A 19,243-nucleotide genomic window follows, 5' to 3' on the forward strand; every position below is an offset into this window, starting at 1 on the left:
GTAGTCCTGTTGCAGCACAGGGACTACACAGTTGGCGCTAGGATGCGTGTGTGACTCACGCCGGCGAATACGTGCTTCCAGCCGACGTGCTACCGAACTGAGGTGTATCTCTCCACGTGGCTTACAGGTGGTACCGGGAATAGGGTGTCTGCAGACTGCTCGGAGTGTAAGGCGACCCCTTTGTCGGAGCCAGACTGTCAGATGAAGCTACCTGCCTATTTCATCTAAGCCTGCTTATTTCCACTAAACCTGCCTGCCAGAAACTAAAGCACACGTGGAGCCCAAGAGACCAAGCGTCCACACAACACCATCACAGCTCAATGATCAGAGCGCGCCGCCATGTTTGTGGGCGGGCTATTTAAAGATTAAGCCCTGCCCACCATCGCACCATTGGTGATGTCACCCGCCACCAATCAGGTGGTGCCAGGTCACCGGATCAGCTGACTCCCAAACCACCAATCACGGTCAGCCATGTCACAGGCATGCTCAGTACAGAGAATCCTGGAATTGGGCTTTAACAGCCCTGTCTCCCTCCGCAACCTATCCTTCATGTTACTAGGAACAAAGACCCAAAAGACAACCTCTATGTCTTGTGGACCAGCTAGGTGTTGGGACTGATGATGATGCTGAGCATCATCATCCCTGGCTGGACTGGAATGGGAGACCACAGCAGGTTCTGGACCCTTTTCAAATCCTGCAAATGCCTAACACATAATAATACATGTATCTGCTACAGAGCAATCAGTGTAATTTACCAATTTTATAGTGACTGTGAAGTCTCTCGATGTTGTTATGCAGCCCCATTCTTTGTTATGGATGTGGTGACTTGATGGTTAGAAGTATTAGGGTCCAAGGATAAAGGATTACTACTGTTGCCTTGCAGCAGCTGGATCCTTAGTTTGAGCCCATCCAATGGCTAGATAGATATGGAATTATATTTTCTCCCTCTGCATGGGCTTCCTCTCAATCTCCAAAGATACATTCTGCTTGGTTAATTTTATAACGTGTGCCAAAATGGGGACAATGATGATGTGTGACAGTAATGTCTCATCAGCACTGTGAAAAGTGTTAATGGTACATAAAATATAACGTTAATTTTGCAGCATGAATATGGACACATCTGTGACTAAACTGATGCAACTGCTGAATTGCTATAGTTGAGCAGCCAATTATTCTGTGACAGAGCGCAGCATAGAAGTTACATCCTAATGAGGGCCAGCTCCAGGTTTATGCAGGCCACTGGGTGGTAGAGTCCCATTGGAACAATTTTTCCTCTTCCCCTTCCAAGAGTTATAACTTTTTTTATTTTTTGGTTGCTCTGGGCTGTATATTTTACTTGGTATCAATTTGTGATCCATTCAACTTTACGTTACCTTTTTAATTGTTTTTTACAAGGCACAGTGACCAAAAAAATAGTTTGGAATAAATAAAATATTTTAATAATTCAGATAGTTATGCACGATGCAATACTAAATGTAAACTATTTTTTAGAATTTATCTATATTCTGGGGGTGATTTGAAATTTTTATATTTAATATTTTTATTTATTTATTTTTCCCCAGGGGAATTAAAACTGCAATCGCTTTCGACAACACTGTAATATTGCAGTGTGTTGTAAAATTACAAACAAGGCCGAAGCAAGGCTTTCGGTGCTCCCTTAACTGCCGAAACAATGCCATCATCACCCCATTACCTCTTAAATCCAGCTGTCACAGTAGAAAGCTGCATGTAAAGTGTCATATTGCTGCAATTCAAGCCAGTTCTAATAGCAGTAATTAGACTCGGGTGCCAGTTGTACAACACAGCCGGCACCAGTGCTGTATGGAGCTGGTTCAGCTACTAAGGGCACGCCATAGATGCAGTGTACTAGCAGCTGAGTGTGCCTCATGGACACCGAGTACCCCGACACTTACCTGGGTTCGATGGGTGCTGGAATTTACCCTGATGTTCAGGTACTAGCGATGTGCCGACCCGTGGAACTTTGGATTCTGGTACCCGACCTGAACTTTAGTCCAAAGTTCAGTTCGGGTACCAGAATTTTAACCAGAACCCAAACCCCATTGAAAACAATGGGGACCCCGACTTTTGAGCAGGAAAATTTATTCTCTCTCTCTCCCCAATGGACTTTCCCCGGAGCTCTGAATATTGCAACGGACTTCCAGGGAAAGTCCGTGTTTGGCGTTTAGCAACGGACAGTAATTGTTCGTACAGGTTCACTCATCTCTATCAGGTACCTTTAGTACAACACACAATAAATAAAATAAATATTAACGGCACACAGGCTGCATAACCTTTTCCAATTCACTTATGTTGAGCCACAAAATAATTGCCCAACGTATTGCCGAATCCCTGGTATTAATACATTTTAAAGAAAATTAATTTATATCAGTTATGCAGAAACACAGACTGTACAAATTCTGGAAAACAGATTTCCTGTAGTAAGATCGCAGAGTATAAATCTTTATTAATATAACAATGATTTATAGTATAAAGGACACAGTGGTGAAGCTATCACTTAGGAGCATAATGTTTCAAGAAAATAAATGAACCACTATAATCTCTATCTACTGAAGATTTCTCCACTCCTCAATAGTGAGCGAGCATGTCTGATCTTTATGGACAAAAGGGGGTTAACTGTATCTAGTTAAGTAAGAGTTCAGTGCTTTTTTTTAAGGGGGATCTGGCTGTGTTCCTGAGATGGTCGGTTAGAAAACAGTCTAGCACAGCTGGGACCCTTTCAGGAAACAACAGAGCGAAGAACAAAAAGTCTTTTACCAGGGCACCGACTCCACAAAACCTTATGTTCCCAATAACTGTGCAGGGCAACAGCCAGGGACTGATCCACAGCAGAGGGGACAACCTCCTCATAATTATTCATGACATCCTAGTGAACAAAAGGCTCAAGATTAAGAACCATCACATATAAAGACATGTAACCCAGCAGTCCCTCAACCAAAGCTGTGTTCCTGCAGAAAACAAGACGGCCCAGCCCAGAGGTAGCGTGGGACATCATCAAATCAAAGAGAAGGGATTTAGTACAATCAGCCAAATTGGCTGTTGCAGCTGAACTGGTCATTAGCGACCTATAGAGTTTCATTTCCATCTGGTCTCCAATGACACACACATTCCAGAGGTCTGATGAGTCCAATAACTGAATGTTTTGGAGCAGTGCTTGGTAGACGGTCTGTTTTCTCAAGCACAAACGCCTGCAGATTGCGGCTATGGTGCAATGGCATGCCAGGCCTGTAATGGTCCTCATTAGCTTGATCCCTGCGGTAACCTGTGCTGGGAGGGGGAGTTGTTATGAAAGATTGAAGGATTTGGTAATGTAGAGTATGGACTAAAGCACATTAACCTCTTGCAATCAAATGTTCAGTTTTAAATACTTTTGCAGAACATTCATGTCTAAATAAGTGAATCGTCTACATGTAAAATCAGTATGGAGTTCTATATTAACTCTATTCAATAATTTTCTAATATTAAACCTGAAAATATCAGCCCTCTCATAATCACTATCGCTGTTTCAATTTTCATGGGATATTTTATCTAATATTTTTATAATTTTTTTGCATTACATTTATTGCTGTGAATAGGGGTAAAACATTTTTTATACATTTTTTTCTAACTAAATGACTTCTTTTATAAGAAAGAATAATCCTATAATATAGAAAATCATTAAGTTCAAGTTATACTAAATTCAATTCAAGTTATACTAAAGTTTGATGTTTCCATGGCTTCACACCTTATTCAGTGCATCCAGCCCACTCATGAAGGGACCATTCGGAAAGAAGTAGATTCAGCTGAAGTATATTTAAGCCATACTGCATACGCAGCCTTCTAATGTTTTGGTATAGGTTTACCATAGGCTCACCAAAGATTAACCCAATTTTTACGACAGCTATCAAGCAGATCACATTACATTTGAGCAATTTTATGAGGGGGTTGTGTTAGACTAATTAAAGAAAAAATACTACAGATATGATATCCCAAGATTGTGCCTATAATTACTGTCTTCCTTTTTTTTCAATTATAGTTTTATATGCATAGACAGTGTCCAAAATGCCAGGTGCCCTGGGTTCCTCCTATTATCAAGGCTGTACCTTGTCCTATCATGATTAACGAAACGCGTTGGGACTCAGAGAAATAGGGAGCATTTAGTCCATTGATCCTTGGGAGACACAATTGTGGGGAAATGTGTGGCCTGTATTGACAGTTCCTCTTCCTTTTCTCTCCTGTATCTTGTATTTAGAGGTTGATCTATCCGTAACTGACCTAGATCTACTTCTACAACACCTGATGATTTGGTGAGACTGTTCCTTATTCATTTTGATGTGTTTAATTATGCCTAGATGGGTAGCAAATTGCTAATACATTTTTAGTTAACCCATAGGTGACTGTTGTTTCTTGTCTACTCAGTGTTTTGAGCACTACGCTCTTTTAGACTTTATGAAGTGAAAGTTATGTTGTTTGTATTTGGTCCAGATTTTAGACACAGCTGACTGTGAACAACCAACATCTTTTGCAGCATTGCATGATGATTTACCTTCTTTTAAGAGTTTGATAATCCTCTCCTTTGTTTCAATAGACATCTCTCATGTTGGAGCCATGATTTATGTCTGTACACTTGGTGCAACAGTTCTCCAAGGTGTGATCACTCCTTTTTAGATGCAGACTAACGAGCAGATCTAATTTAATGCAGGTGTTAGTTTTGGAAATGAAAATTTACAGGGTGATTCCATAATTTTTTCCTCAGAATTGAGTGACTTCATAATTTTTTCCCTCTGCTTGGTCTGAAATAAATTACCCTTACTGAGTACCACATTTTTAATCTTGATTTCTTTTACTGTTTCTTAAAGCCCTACAGTTGCCATTTGAAATGACTTTAGTTTTGTGCCATGTCTGTGATCTGCTTTTTTTTCAACAACATTAAACAACTGAATGAACATCCTCCGAACCCGGTGATTCTAATTTTTGCCAGGGGTTGTAGTTTGCTGAATGAATGTCCAACCACAGAGTCTAGGTCTTATAACCTATGTTATAAAATGTTTCAAGAAAGGCATCCAGGTCCTCTTTGAACTTGTTAAATTATGTTTTTCTCTCTAATGTCTTATATTGTGTATACATGTACCCTCTGAATGGTGAAGTGCTGCAAAATATGTTGACTTGAAATAAATAAAATTTATTATAAAAAGTATAACTTTTTCATACTACATTTATCTTAATTGTACAAACATGGGCGTAGTCCCCCTTTTTTTAACTAGGTATTTCAGCTATATAGCTTTCCATGGGCAAGTGTCTGAACAATCGGGCCTGTATCCTTCTCTGCCCTTATCTGCATTAAGGTTGGTTGATACAAGGTGAGGTTTTAATACTAGAGATACGATAGGACTGTCCCGATTGGGTACACCGTGTTGTGGTGGAAAGGCTTTTACACTTTTTAACATCAAAATAGTGTTAACTACGTACCTTATGTTATTTACATGTACTATTACTATTTATTTATTTACTAACTACAAGGTATAGGGTCATTTTGTTTTTTTCTTGGGTTTTGCCTATGAAATGGCCACAGTGCAAACATGCTCCTACACATTGTACGTTTACCAACGTATGCTCCAGCTTATTGCTTCGGTTTAGTTGACGACTTTGTTAAAAGGTGCATTTTATAAAAATATTGCTGACTTTTATCACTGTAAATCAAGGTCAGTATAGTTTAGAAGATGCAATTATTTTGTAATGTCTTGTCAGTCCTTAAGTAGCTAATAGAAGAACACTATGTTCCTTACTTATTTAACATAATATCTTCAGCCTCAAAATGGACTTTACCCGAAATGCCTTTTACAGGATTAAAAAAAAAAATCATGTGACAAATGAAAGGGTCTTGGGATGTTCTGTCTTTTTGTTATTCTCAAAAATGATTTGGCTTGTTACAAAAAAATTACTGTTTAATATATTCTGTATAATTATATATTGTGTCATAACAGATTTTAAAAAGGTAAAATAGAATTAGAAAAACAAAAAACAAATGAAGGAGATGTGATCTGTTGTATGAGAAATTGTAAGACTGGGACTTCTCGATTACAGTTTGGAGCTCTCAAATAAATCAATTTCTAGGCGTAATTTCTAGCCTTCAAAAACGTTCAGCATTAGAGCCAGAATGGAGAAAAAAAAACAATAAAGGTCTGGACGAAGAGAGCACACTTAAGGTCTTATACACAGACATCGTTCTAGGCTGCTGATCTGAATAATACAAGCTTAGGTTACACATGTTGCTCTATTCCAGCAAAGAACTGTAGCTGCAGAAGGTTCCTCATCTATATTTCTTGCATCTTTTTAAAGTCATGGTGCTTTTCCTGTTTCAAAAACTAGGCACTTTCCAGTTTTTAAGTGTCTACAACTGTGGTAAGATTTTATATTTTTCTATAAGTGCATTTCTTCACACTTACACCTAACGAGATGAATTACTCTTAATGGTCATTATCAGTCTATTGGTTTTGATGTTCAATATTTTCATATTTTTAGTGTCTTTATCTTTTGTTGTCATTTGATTATTTTTTACTTTATTGTAGCTCTTTCCTTATTCATGAATGGTTAACCATTCTCCCTATACTTGTGGCTGTGTTAAGTTCAGTATGTTATTTTTTAGCATTCTTTAAGGACATATATTTTACTCATGATTAGGGATGAGTGGACCCGTGGAATTTCGGGTCCTGGTACATGACTCAAACTTTAGTCCAAAGTTCAGTTCGGGTATTAGAACTGTACCCGAACTTGATCCAGAACCCAAATTTCATCGAAAACAATGGAGACCAGAACTTTGGAACTGGAAAAAAATCTCTCTCTCTCAGCAACAAACTTTCCCCGGAACATCGAACATTACAACAATCTTCCTGGAGGAGTCTGTGCTCGGCATTTACCACTGGGCGCTAACTGTCCAGTACTAACCCCGAACTTATTCAGGTTTTGCTCATCTCTACTCATGATCAATTATTTGTCCTCCTTTCCAAAACAACTATAACCTTCTGCCTGTACTCAGCTTGCCACTGCTATTCTCTATGGACCAGTCCCAAATTTTCCAAAAATCAATGTATAAACTGATTCTTTGTGCTACACACGTCTGTATTTTGCAGAAAGGATCGGGTAAGTTCAGAAGCTGATTATGACATAGTGGAACATACTACAAATTTGACCTATTGTGAGGAAATACTTATAAACCAAAGGAGAATGTCATTCAGATGTTTGATATAGGGAAAATATATATATTCTTGTACCGTGTTAGCCAGTAGATAGAAAAATATTTCTCAAATCTAAATATTATTCAGATGTTTGTAAATCAATCTTGAAGTTCATGAGGTTCATTGTTGCTCAATAGCAGATCCAGTAGATTATGGCTCATATATGAGACAAATGGAAGGGTGGAGTTATGGTTTCAAGGAACTTTCGGGTTTTAGTTCAGTTATATGAGCTATTTGTAGAGAACCCATATCTTGACATTTTGCTGTGATCTATAATTTTCTCTTTCCTGACATTTCATCTGGGAGTAATGTAACTATTGGCAAGACTAAAGTCATTTTTCTTTCCATATTAGCAGAAGCCCCTATATTTTATGGTGAAACAATTTCCTACCCCATTTTATTTTCCATCTTCTCACAACTTCACCGCCCCACTATTATTATAGCTGTATTCATTGACCCATAGAGGTAAGTGATAAAGTCTCCCAGAGTAGTAACTTGTGAGGCTCCGTCACTGGACTTTATCCAACAGGTGGAAGAGATGCATCAAAGCTCTTTACACATAAAAACCCCGGTAAAGACCATTAACTGGTTCACATTAAGTGTAGGTGAACCAGACTAAACCCCAGTGACTGTAGTGATAAATAGCAAAGCTGTCTTTGCAGAATGCTGTACTCGGCTCACTTACCCTAATTCCCATGTATTCTAAATCAGGGAAATAAGTTTGTCATAAAGATGTTTCCTTGTGGTCGTCCGCATGGAGAGAAGTGGTGTATAAAAGAAAGCCTGAAGCAGTAAATCAGAGATGTAATTCAGCCATTCTGTTTTTACAATATATTATAGTTATCAAAGTGATAAGAAAGAGATTACCTGAAAACAAAATAATAGTATTATAGTTATGCAGACAATATATTATAAGAAAAGTTCAATTTTATTTAAAGGGGTTTTTCCACAAACAAAATTAATTTTAAAGTTTATTTTAATCAATGCATCTTGGAATAATAATAACAATTTCTACAATTGGATGTATTTCACATTTTTTTTTCCTGTGCTGCGATAATCTTATAAATGTGCCCCTGCTGTGTATTGTGTAATGGCTGTGTCTTCCCGTACAGGAACATGGTCTGATCATACCACAGCTCCTGGGGATGAGGTGGAGCAAAAGAGAATGCAGAAATTACAGCAGGGGATCACAGATGATTCTTTTTGTGAGATAAAGCATTTCCCTGCTTGTTTTTGAAAAATGTTTTACCTCAAATAAAAAATCATTTGTGATCCCGTGTTGTAATGTCTGTATACTTTTTTACTTCCTCCCCTGCCCAGGAAACATTGCATGTTCAGACCATGTTCCTGCACGGTGAGACACAGCCATTACACAGGTTGGCATGAAGTGTCATGTGGCTGGTGTCGCTTCAGGCAAATGACCGGTGACATTCTGGCCATTCTGGCCACATGACATGGTGTGCCAGTAGACTTCTGGATCATCCTGGGGTTGCATGCGTCACCACGCACCTGATTCCCTTCCATTGGCTGCTGTGCATATTTTAAATGCCACACCCTGATGATGGTACATACCGAAATGCGCGTCGGGGTGAGCGCCACACTCTCTGCTGGATCCTATACAGGTACAACCTTGTTTTTCAATATATCATGCCTCTCTATCCTAGTATCCTGTATAACACGATAAGTCACATTGGCTTAAACTATATATGTCTTTAAAGGGTTTGTGCAATAAGTGTATAAGGGTTGTGCAATTACTTACATCACTGTATATATTAATATCCATCATGCTGTTTTGTATAATTAGCCCCACCTATTAATGGTTTTATACTATCGCTAGGAAATATACTTATATTATGTCATTTTTGCACATCTGCACTTTATGTATTACTTGACATGAGTACATTTAGTGGGTGTTATATTAATTATAACATTATTTGAGCTATTTCTACTCTGGGCTGTTGGTCCGATAGCAGCAATTTTATTTTGTATCTATTTCATAATTGTTATTATTGTATTGTGTTTGTGTGCACGCTCTCTTTTGCCGCCATGTACCCACTTGTATTTACAATAAAGGTATTTTAATTCCCATTATTTTATGTCTAGACCACTTTTTCGGTTCTTCTCTCATTGGTTTCCCCGCCAAGTTATCGTTTAGTAAAAAGTTTATTTTTGACTGGTGGTCTCCCTTATTGAACTGTCAAACACCTGGTCCTGGTCAACCGATGTCATTAGTTACAAGCGGCCTGCAAGAGCGTAGCGCTCCCACAGCATAAGTCCACACAACAGCCAGGACCCTCACCTTTGTAAAACGTGCGGGGGCTCAAGAGACGAGTACCTCGCCCACGGCTACCGCCCCATGCCATGTTACACAAACACAGTCTAGGATAAAAACAAAATGATCAAATGGGTTTACATTACAAGATATTACAAATTAGAATAATTTTCTCTTGGACTCCGCTTTGCATAAGTATCCTAAGTCATGTGGCAGTTCTAGTACGAGTGTTGAACATTGAACATTATGCCGCAGATACCTCTGATAGGTGCCACTAGACAGCCAGCTTTTTTCCTCTATGAGAAATGTGCATAACTTTTCCTTAATGAGCATTTCTTGGCTTTTAAGTCTCTCTACGCCAACATATACTATCCACAAGGAGAAACAGTACCCCCTAGACCAAGGTAATAGTGATGATGCTAAAAAAAAACAGAGCTCTTCTATTGACTGCAGACTCTGTTTTTGCTAAGGGAACCACAATCCATCTGCTGTATGCTAAAAATCTGTACTAAAAACAGTCTGAATTAATTAAACAAATAATTATGTAGTTTAAAGTAAAAAAAAAGTCTTTGATCTGGTTTTGAACCATTTGAACTGAATTGTCCTGAAGTTGGCTGGTGGGAGACATTACTGAACAGATCTAATTGTTCTCATTGAGCGGGCATTTGCTTCTATTTCTGGCTGACCTCCTCTTTGTTCTCCGATCCCCTTGACCCTTGAAGTTCCCTTTTTATTAATGTCATTCACGAACAACCAAGCCCATTTAAAACATTAAAGATCAGAACTGAGAAGTACATGGGTGTCTGCGAAGACCAGTTATACCTGTTCTAATCATCCCCTGGCAAGTGATATCCTGGAATGAGGCAAGTCTACTCCTTCTGTTTATCTGTTTGACAAATGATGACATCTTAATTACTTTACAATCAAAGAACAAAGCTTCACATCTGTTCTGATGACTCAATGATGTGCTATATTAATAGATCTAAATAGCTCTAAAAGGACTAGGAAATTTGTTTACTAAGACAATGTATAAATTTGCTGATCACTTCTATTCCTCTTCTTGTCATTGTCCTTAGTTAGCTTTTGCACTACACCAGTTTATTTCCCTAATGAATAAAACATTCAGGAAGTGCTGAGGTTCTTAATCTGAATTGTCCTGAATAATTATCCCCTTCTCTGCCCCATCCTTTCCCCGTTAGACCCCTGGAATACTATACTTTGAATTTTTGCTCCAAATTTTATTTTTCATCTTGCTGCCAATGGTCAAATTCCAGAAAAAGTCATTAAGGTCATGTAACATACCAGAGTTAATGATTTTGCTCTAGACCTCCCAATGTTTATTTTTTCTTGATAGATACTTAACTCTTTCATTTGTGGACAATTTTTTTGTTTTTGTGCTTTCGTTTTTTCCTTGTCTTCCAAAAGCCATACATTTTTTATTTTTCTGTTGACATAGCCATATGAGAGATTGCTCTATTGCGGGATGAGTTGTAGTTTAGAATAACAGATGAGTGGATCAATCCACAGCAGATCGAGTTTGAGTCAAATTTTCTGAAATTTACACTTTCATGTGAATTGAAACATTTTGACATTCGATTCTCAGATTGCAAAACAAAAAAAACTTGCCCAGCACCATTTCACATACTGCTGAAGCATCAGAGAACAGGCACTCATCATTTTGTGCTGTCACTGGAGCTTTCCCATAATGCCCTGTGTCTATGACACCATACTGATTATCTTACCTTGCACAGTGGTGGTCAGTAACTGGGTCATCACAGATCAGCAGTTCCCAGCGGATGGCAGTTTGTATGGCAGAATCATTTTACATCTCCAGAGTCACTGGGTAATTATTAGTGTTGAGCGAGAACTAAAATGCTCGGGTGCTCGAAGCTCGGGCCGATCTCACCGTGATACTCGGGTGCTCGACCCGAGCAACGAGCACAATGTTAGTCTATGGGAAACCCGAGCATTTTTGTGGCGGCACCCCTGGCAGTCTGTAGAAAGCCTAAAAAGTGCCCAAAACGATAGTGATAGTGCTCAAATGACATGGGGACAGCATGGGGAATGCCCCAGGAAGCCTTTCTGACCCCCAGGTCACTGCTGTCAACAACGTGGTCAGAGGTATTAAGCCACTTTTATGGGCTCACAATAAAACGTTCAAAAACTAAACTGAAACTGTTTTCCTGTGAAATATGTTAAGGAACTTCCTTTCCAGGGTAAATACTTGTGTATAAGGTAAAATAAATAACTAAAAACAAAAATACTCCTCCACACCTTGGGCTATGTTCACAAGTAGCATTTTTTATGCGTTTTTGCACTTTTGCATTGCTTTCAACCGTGACAAATACATTCTCCGGGAAATGTAATTTTAACATTTTACATCCTTATCTGGCCATGTGCTGTGTGACACATCATCAGACACATGCATACAGTGCTGAAAAGACATGGGAACAGCATGGGTAAGACCCCTGGAAGCATCTCTGACACCCAGGTCACTGCCTAAAAGTGTGCCCATCAGAAGTGATCCTTGCCGCATCAGAAGATGCAGACTTTCAACTATCCCCGTGCAAGTCCTTGTCCCAGGGCAGTGTTCAATTGTACCTCCCCCATTCCATGCAATGCAAGCGCAAATATGCAGCCAACCACCCACCCACCCGCAGGCTGCAATACTATACTGCTAGCTTGCACTTGAAATGGGGCCTTTTAGTTTGGAGGAGGCCGAAGCTGGCCACTACTTCATGGCTGCGAGGTCTCCATACTCAGTCCCCAGCCGCCACTATTTGTCCCGGTAACCTTCCCCACACTTTTCTTAGCCTGGCCTGCTTTAGGGCAGCATTGAACGACCAGACTCCTCTGGTGGGCCCTGGCTTCTCCATCAAGGGAGTTGAGAGTGCCAAGGTGAGGAGCATGATGATGATGATAGAAGTTAGCATCTGCTTTGTTTTCTTGGAATGCAAGCGTAAGTGTGCAGCCTGCCACCCACCCACCCCTGGCTGCAATACCATACTGCTAGCTTGCTTGCATGGGGATAGTTTTGCTTGCACTTGAAATTAGGCCTTTTAGGCTTGTGGAGGCAGACGCCGGCCACCATGTTATGGCTGTGTCGGCGGCCGGGTGTCCATACTCGGTCCCCAGCCGCCCCAATTTGTCCCGGTGCACCTTATACACAAGCGCACATACCAAAACATTACCCGTGCCCTCCCCAGTGCATTTAGTGGGAAGGACAGCCTAACCACAAACACGTGGACAAGTGAATGTGGCCAGGGATGGTCCATCTCACTGACGCCTTCACACTGGGTTAATATTGTGGAAGCCGGGACACAGTTGGACACTGGGATGCAACACGTCCTCCAGACATAGAGGATTGCGGGTCCTGGGTCAATCAGGCTTCAACACAAAGTTCAGAAGCTAGACAGCAGCAGTGGTCGGCCTCCTACACAATGAGTAAATTATTCATGATCATGAGGCCATCCATCTCCTTAGCTTTCTGTTCCTTGGAATGCAAGCGCATGTATGTAGTAGCGGCTAGGCCTGAGGTGGTCAGCGTTTTGGCGCATATCCTACCTCCTCCGAGGATTGCTGGATGTTTTCCTGCTACTATCCCAGTTCTATGACTCCTGTTAAAACAAAGCTTCAGGTGGTGAATGATGGATGAGGTGGTGGCAAAGGAGAAAGAGCAGGAGGAACAGGGACCATTCACATCAATATCAGGCCAGTCAACCACACATGTCTTGTAGGATATGTTTCTGTACCAAAATGAGCGGTTCGGCTACACAGTTATAGGGCATGCAAATGTGGCACCCCAGGGGTCTGGTCTCCACAGTAATAGCAATGTTATGTCTGAGAGCAGGTGGGAGGTCTCTTGGTCAGGAATCCTATGCATGCCACACCTCCTGCCCAGTCCTGGGAGGGGAAGAACTTCCCCTATATAAAACTGGGGCTGAGGCAGGGTTAGAGAGAAAGAGTACAGAGAGAAGAGGAGAAGCAGCATAGGAAAGAAAGATCAGGAGCTCAGTGGGAGCAGTGCTAAAAGGAATCAGGGGCTGGCAGCTGAAGAGCTCGCCCTGATTGAAGAGTTACCACCGGACCCGGAGTCCGAGGCTGTGGGGATTAACCCAGACCCAGCAGCAGAAACCGCCCGGCAGGGGATTTCAGGTCCCCTGGCCAAGAAACCCGAAGGCACGGTCACACGCGTGGGACCAGCACCGCCGTCGTGGAGCGGAAGCCACTAGAAGGCCCCGAGTCACCGGCCATACGGGTGAGCACCACACGGTACACTCAGGGACGTGGGCTACCTTTACCCGCCTCTAGCAAGGAAGCCAGAAGAGTACAATTAGTTGGGGAGGCCTACAACTCCGCCTGGCCAAGGGGGATCCCATCTGCTCAAGGTCTGACCAGGCCCCGACCGCTAGCCAGTACTCCGGGAGGGTCTATCTTTGTCACCAGTAAAGACCCTGAACTACACCGCATCGTCTCTGAGTGGTTCCTACTACCCCCATCATCCACGTCGGCTGCCCTGAGGCCATACCCCTCCCGTTGGGGGTTATACCATCCACGCTGCACCATCCTTCCACCGGCCTCAGCGGTCTGCCCTGCAGCGGCAGCTCCATAGCTGCATTCAACGGGTGGCGTAGTCGTCCTACATCTACTGCTAATATACCGTCACTTAGTCTGACTCCCTGGGCACGGACCGGGTCACCGCCACGAGACTACTACCCCCAACAGGCCCGGCTCCGGGTAGTCCCCGCGTGCGCAACACTACACCAAGTAGGCCCAGGGGCGCGTCAACTTTGGCGTAGTCGGCAGGATCTCGTGCCCGCAACCACCGGGTACTGCGTGCCTGAAAAAGACTGTTCAAACTTACCAGTGGTGAAGATTCCCGCCATCCGTGGAGGTTTCCCGCCATCCGGCGCCATCTTCTACCTTCTTCCCGCCATCCGCGAAGGTTTCCCGCCATCCGGCGCCATCTTCTACCTTCTTCCCGCCATCCGCGAAGTTTTCCCGCCATCCGGCGCCATCTTCTGCCTTCTTCCCGCCTTCCGTGGAGTTTTCCCGCCGTTGGACGCCATCTTGAAGACGCCGCGTGGGAAGAAGAGGGGCGTGGACTCCGAAAGCGCGCGAGAACTGAAGCCCCGCCTCACGTCCGGACGTTGCGTAAGGTCCTGGAAGGAGCCCAGCAGACGCCGACGTCACAGGAGCGCGACGGAAGGTCCTCGACCCTGACGATCCACTGCGGAGCCGCGGCCTACGGAAGAGGATCATCGCAAGGTAGGCCACGGTCCACTAGGGGGGGAGAAAGATGTCGGATACGGAGGAGAGCTTCACTGCCTCAACCCCCGCCAGCGCCACCGCTGCTGCAGTCATGCCTTTCACCATGCCCTATATCCCGGGAGCAGCCTGGCTACCCCAGTACTCAGGGGAGTCACATACCCTGAATGACTTTAAAGAAAAGCTGGATAGCCTCTTCCAGGTGTACCCCCTCACAGAAGAGCAAAAAGTGAGCATCCTGGTGGCCCAACTAACCGGGGCAGCCCAAAGGGAGGTAAAGTCCTGGCCACCTGGGAGGAGGACTGTCGCAGGGATACTAACCCGGCTGAGGGACACCTTTGATACCCGCACCTCAGCCGAGATTAAGCTTAGATTCTATGGGTGCAAGCAGCGAGCACATGAGAGTATAAGGGACTATGCACTAAACCTACAAGAGGCCCTGAGAGCCATTAAGCAGACCGACCCTGACAGCGTGGGAAACGAGGACAGGCTGTTGACCGAGCAATTTATAGAGGGACTATATTGCAATGTCCACCGAACCCAGTTGCGGGCCATAGCCTTACAGGATCCTCATCTGGACTTTGCACAGTTCAAGGACAGAGCCATCCGGGTGCTCCGAGAACCGACACCGGGTGGCGTTGTGACCCACAGGCGCCCAGCTATCACTTACCACCAGGAGGCGGCGCCCTTGTCGGCAGGGCCTGTGGGGGCTGATGCGCAGGCTTTGAACAATGACCCGGCTCCGGACCTGCACCATCAGGTCCAAGAGCTAGCTAAAAGCGTTGCTGCGCTAACCCGAACTGTGCAGTCTTTACAGGTTTCCACTCCAGGGAAGATCCAGCTGGCATCCGGACCGGAGGACATCCCGTGGCGTCGACCAAGGAGGACCCCACCGGCCAGAGGAAGACCCAGCGACCGGTACAACGAGGACGGACAACCTATCTGCCGCCGCTGCAATCAACCCGGACATATGGCAAGGTACTGTCCTTTAAACTGGCACAACCTGGGGTAGAGGGCCAACCCCCAGGAAAAAGATCACCAGGCCCATCGAACTGGCGTGACAAATATGTGGGAGGACGTCCAGTCTTGCCTGTGGTACTGGATGGCATTCCTATGAGTGCCCTACTGGACACCGGGTCACAGGTCACCACCATCCCGTACGTGCTCTTCAAGCAGTACTGGAATGACTCGGATATAACCCGCTACCCAGACGACTTGAGTATCATCGCCAGTAATGGTCAGCCCATGCCACAGATCGGATTTAAAGAAATGACCATTAAAATCGGTAGAGTCGAACTGGCAGCACAGGGACTGATCATTGTAGACATTGACAAGCGCGAGAGTCACCCAAAGATAACTCTAGGAACTAATGTGATTGAAAATTGTCTTGCAGAGGTGATTTTCATTTTACAGCAGGTTGCCAAGAACGCCAGCTCCGGCCAGCAGCGAGTGCTCCAGAAAGAGATCCGGGCACTGATGCAACGGCAACAGGTGGACTTCTCCGGTGGTGAGATTGGTAGCGTAAGAATGTGTGACCCTTTCCCTATTGCCATGCCCCCGAAAAGTGAAATGATGATTTGGTGCCGGGCAGCTATTGGTCTAAGAGGTAGAGACTACCAAGCAATGGTAGAACCCGTCTACTCAGACAGTAGGCCCACCATTTTGACAGCACGGGGGGTGGTTGATGTACGCCATGGGAGGGTGCCCGTTCGTATAATAAATATCGTGAAAAGGGAAGTATACCTGCCCCGGTATGCTACGCTAGCCAAATTATATACTATCAACCAAAATTCTATACAGTCTGTGGAACCCTTGCCTCCATCTCACCCGGAGGAAGGTAATGGCTCTAAGAAACCAATGGAGGACTGGTGTCAGCAACTACATCTGGTTACTGACTCCACTCCCTCACACCAGAAACAAGGAGTCTATCGGGTGGTTCAAGAGTACGAGAGAGTGTTTAGTAAACACCCGTTAGACTTCGGGCGAGTAAAGGGGGTAGAACACCACATCCCCACGGGAGACCATCCTCCCATAAAGGAGAGATACCGACCCGTACCCCCTGCACACTACCAACACGCCAAGGGGATGCTTAGAGACATGAAGGAGGCTGGGGTAATCAGGGATAGCTGTAGCCCCTGGGCAGCTCCACTAGTCTTGGTTAAAAAGAAAGACAACACCATGAGAATGTGTGTAGATTACCGGAAAATCAACCGAATCACACACAAAGATGCGTACCCCTTACCAAGGATAGAGGAGTCTTTGGCCGCTTTAAAATCTGCTAACTTCTTCTCCACTTTGGATCTCACTAGCGGGTACTGGCAGGTTCCTGTAGCAGAGGCGGACCGGGAGAAGACCGCATTCACCACCCCGATGGGACTTAGCGAGTTTACCTGCATGCCGTTCGGACTCTGCAACGCACCAGGAACCTTCCAGCGATTGATGGAATGCTGTCTGGGACACCGAAACTTTGAGACGGTCCTGTTATACCTGGACGATGTCATCGTCTATTCCAAGACCTACGAGGACCACCTGAAACACCTGGCGGAAGTGTTCGAAGCTCTGGCAAGTTACGGCCTAAAGGTGAAACCCTCCAAGTGTCACCTCCTGAAGCCAAAGGTGCAGTACCTGGGACACGTGGTGAGTGCTGACGGAGTGGCTCCCGACCCTGATAAGATCACCGCAATTAAGGAATGGCCAAGCCCCTCCAGCGTAAAGGAAGTGAGGCAGTTCCTCAGGTTGGTAGGCTACTACCGAAGGTTCATTCCCGGTTTCACCAAAAAGGCAGCTCCTATGCAGGACCTCCTGATAGGCCAGTCCAGGAAGGCCAAGAACCAGAAGCCACCCTTCAGATGGGAGAAGCTGGAAGAAGAGTCCTTCTGCCAGCTGAAGATGGCCCTCACGGGGGATGAAATCCTGGCGTACCCTGATTATAGCCAGCCCTTTATCCTCTACACCGACGCCAGTAACATCGGGCTAGGAGCCGTACTGTCCCAGATCCAGCAGGGGAAGGAACGGGTAATTGCTTACGCCAGCCGAAAACTGCGACCCACCGAAAGAAACCCTGAGAATTACAGCTCATTTAAGCTAGAGTTCCTGGCAGTGGTGTGGGCAGTCACCGAACGCTTTAAGCACTACCTCGCTGCTTCCCGGTTCACCGTGTACACGGATAACAACCCGTTGACACACCTGGACACTGCAAGACTCGGTGCCCTAGAGCAGAGATGGATGGCCCGCTTGTCCAACTATGAGTTTACAATCAAATACCGGGCAGGACGCTCCAATACCAACGCGGACGCCCTGTCCAGGATGCCGAACCTACCGGACGTAGGGGAAGATTCAGAGGAACTGGAAGAAGTTGAACTCCCCGCGTTCCACCGTCATGGGACTATCCAGTATTCCCACCGTGTAAGGAGTAAGCAATCCGCTACGTTCAACCCATTACCTCATTACAACTGGGCGGAGACGCAAGACAGTGACCCTGCCGTCCGACTGGTAAAGGAGATGCTGACTCGGCCAGATGCACGCCTTGACCCAGACGCTCCGGAGGAAGCCAAGCAACTGTGGGCTGAGAAGAGTCGACTGTTCCTTTACAAGGGGAAGTTGTGCCACAGAATGGTTAACTCCCGGACGCATGAACTAATCTGGAAAGTAGTGGTGCCAAGAAGAGACGCAGCTATGGTGATGGAGGCATACCACGACGGAGCTGGGCACTTCGGATGGAAGAAGCTGGAGTTCCTGCTGCGCGGGCGGTTCCATTGGGTAGGCATGAGAGGAACCATCGAGAGGTGGTGCAGAGACTGTGGCCCATGCAACCTAAGAAGGAGGGACCGTGCCAGCCAGAAGACTCCCCTGCAGTCCATCATCACCAGACAGCCGTTGGAACTGGTAGCCTTGGATCATGTAAAACTGACCCCAAGCAGAAGTGGCTACGTCTACGCGTTAACCATCGTGGATCACTACTCCCGGTTCTTGGTTGTCGTCCCCGTTAAGGACTTAACGGCTCAAACAGCAGCTAGAGCCTTCCAGCAGCACTTCTGCCGTCCGCACGGATACCCGGAGCAGGTGCTGACGGACCAGGGGCCTGCCTTTGAAGCGGAAGTCTTCCAGGAGTTCTGCACCCTGTATGGCTGCCGGAAGATAAGAACAACACCCTATCACCCGCAAACTAATGGACTTTGTGAGAAAATGAACCAGGTGGTGATAGATCTTCTGAAAACATTGCCCCTGGAAGAACGTAGTCTGTGGCCTGAAAAGCTGCCCGACCTGGTGGACCTATACAACCACATCCCTGTAGGTTCCACCAACTGTACCCCGGCTTACCTAATGAGGGCAAGACCTGGTAAGCTTCCTGTTGATCTGGAGATGGGAGTCCTGACACCCGAGGACACTTCACCAGAAGCAGACTGGGACACAGAGAGGCAGCAGCAGTACCGGAGAGTACAGGAGAGCGTGGAGCGAAGTCTCTGTCAAG

This window comes from Phyllobates terribilis, unplaced genomic scaffold, assembly GCF_046119375.1.
Source record: "Phyllobates terribilis strain yellow unplaced genomic scaffold, ASM4611937v1 Scaffold_7__3_contigs__length_470593459, whole genome shotgun sequence".
NCBI classification, from domain to species: Eukaryota; Metazoa; Chordata; class Amphibia; order Anura; family Dendrobatidae; genus Phyllobates; species Phyllobates terribilis.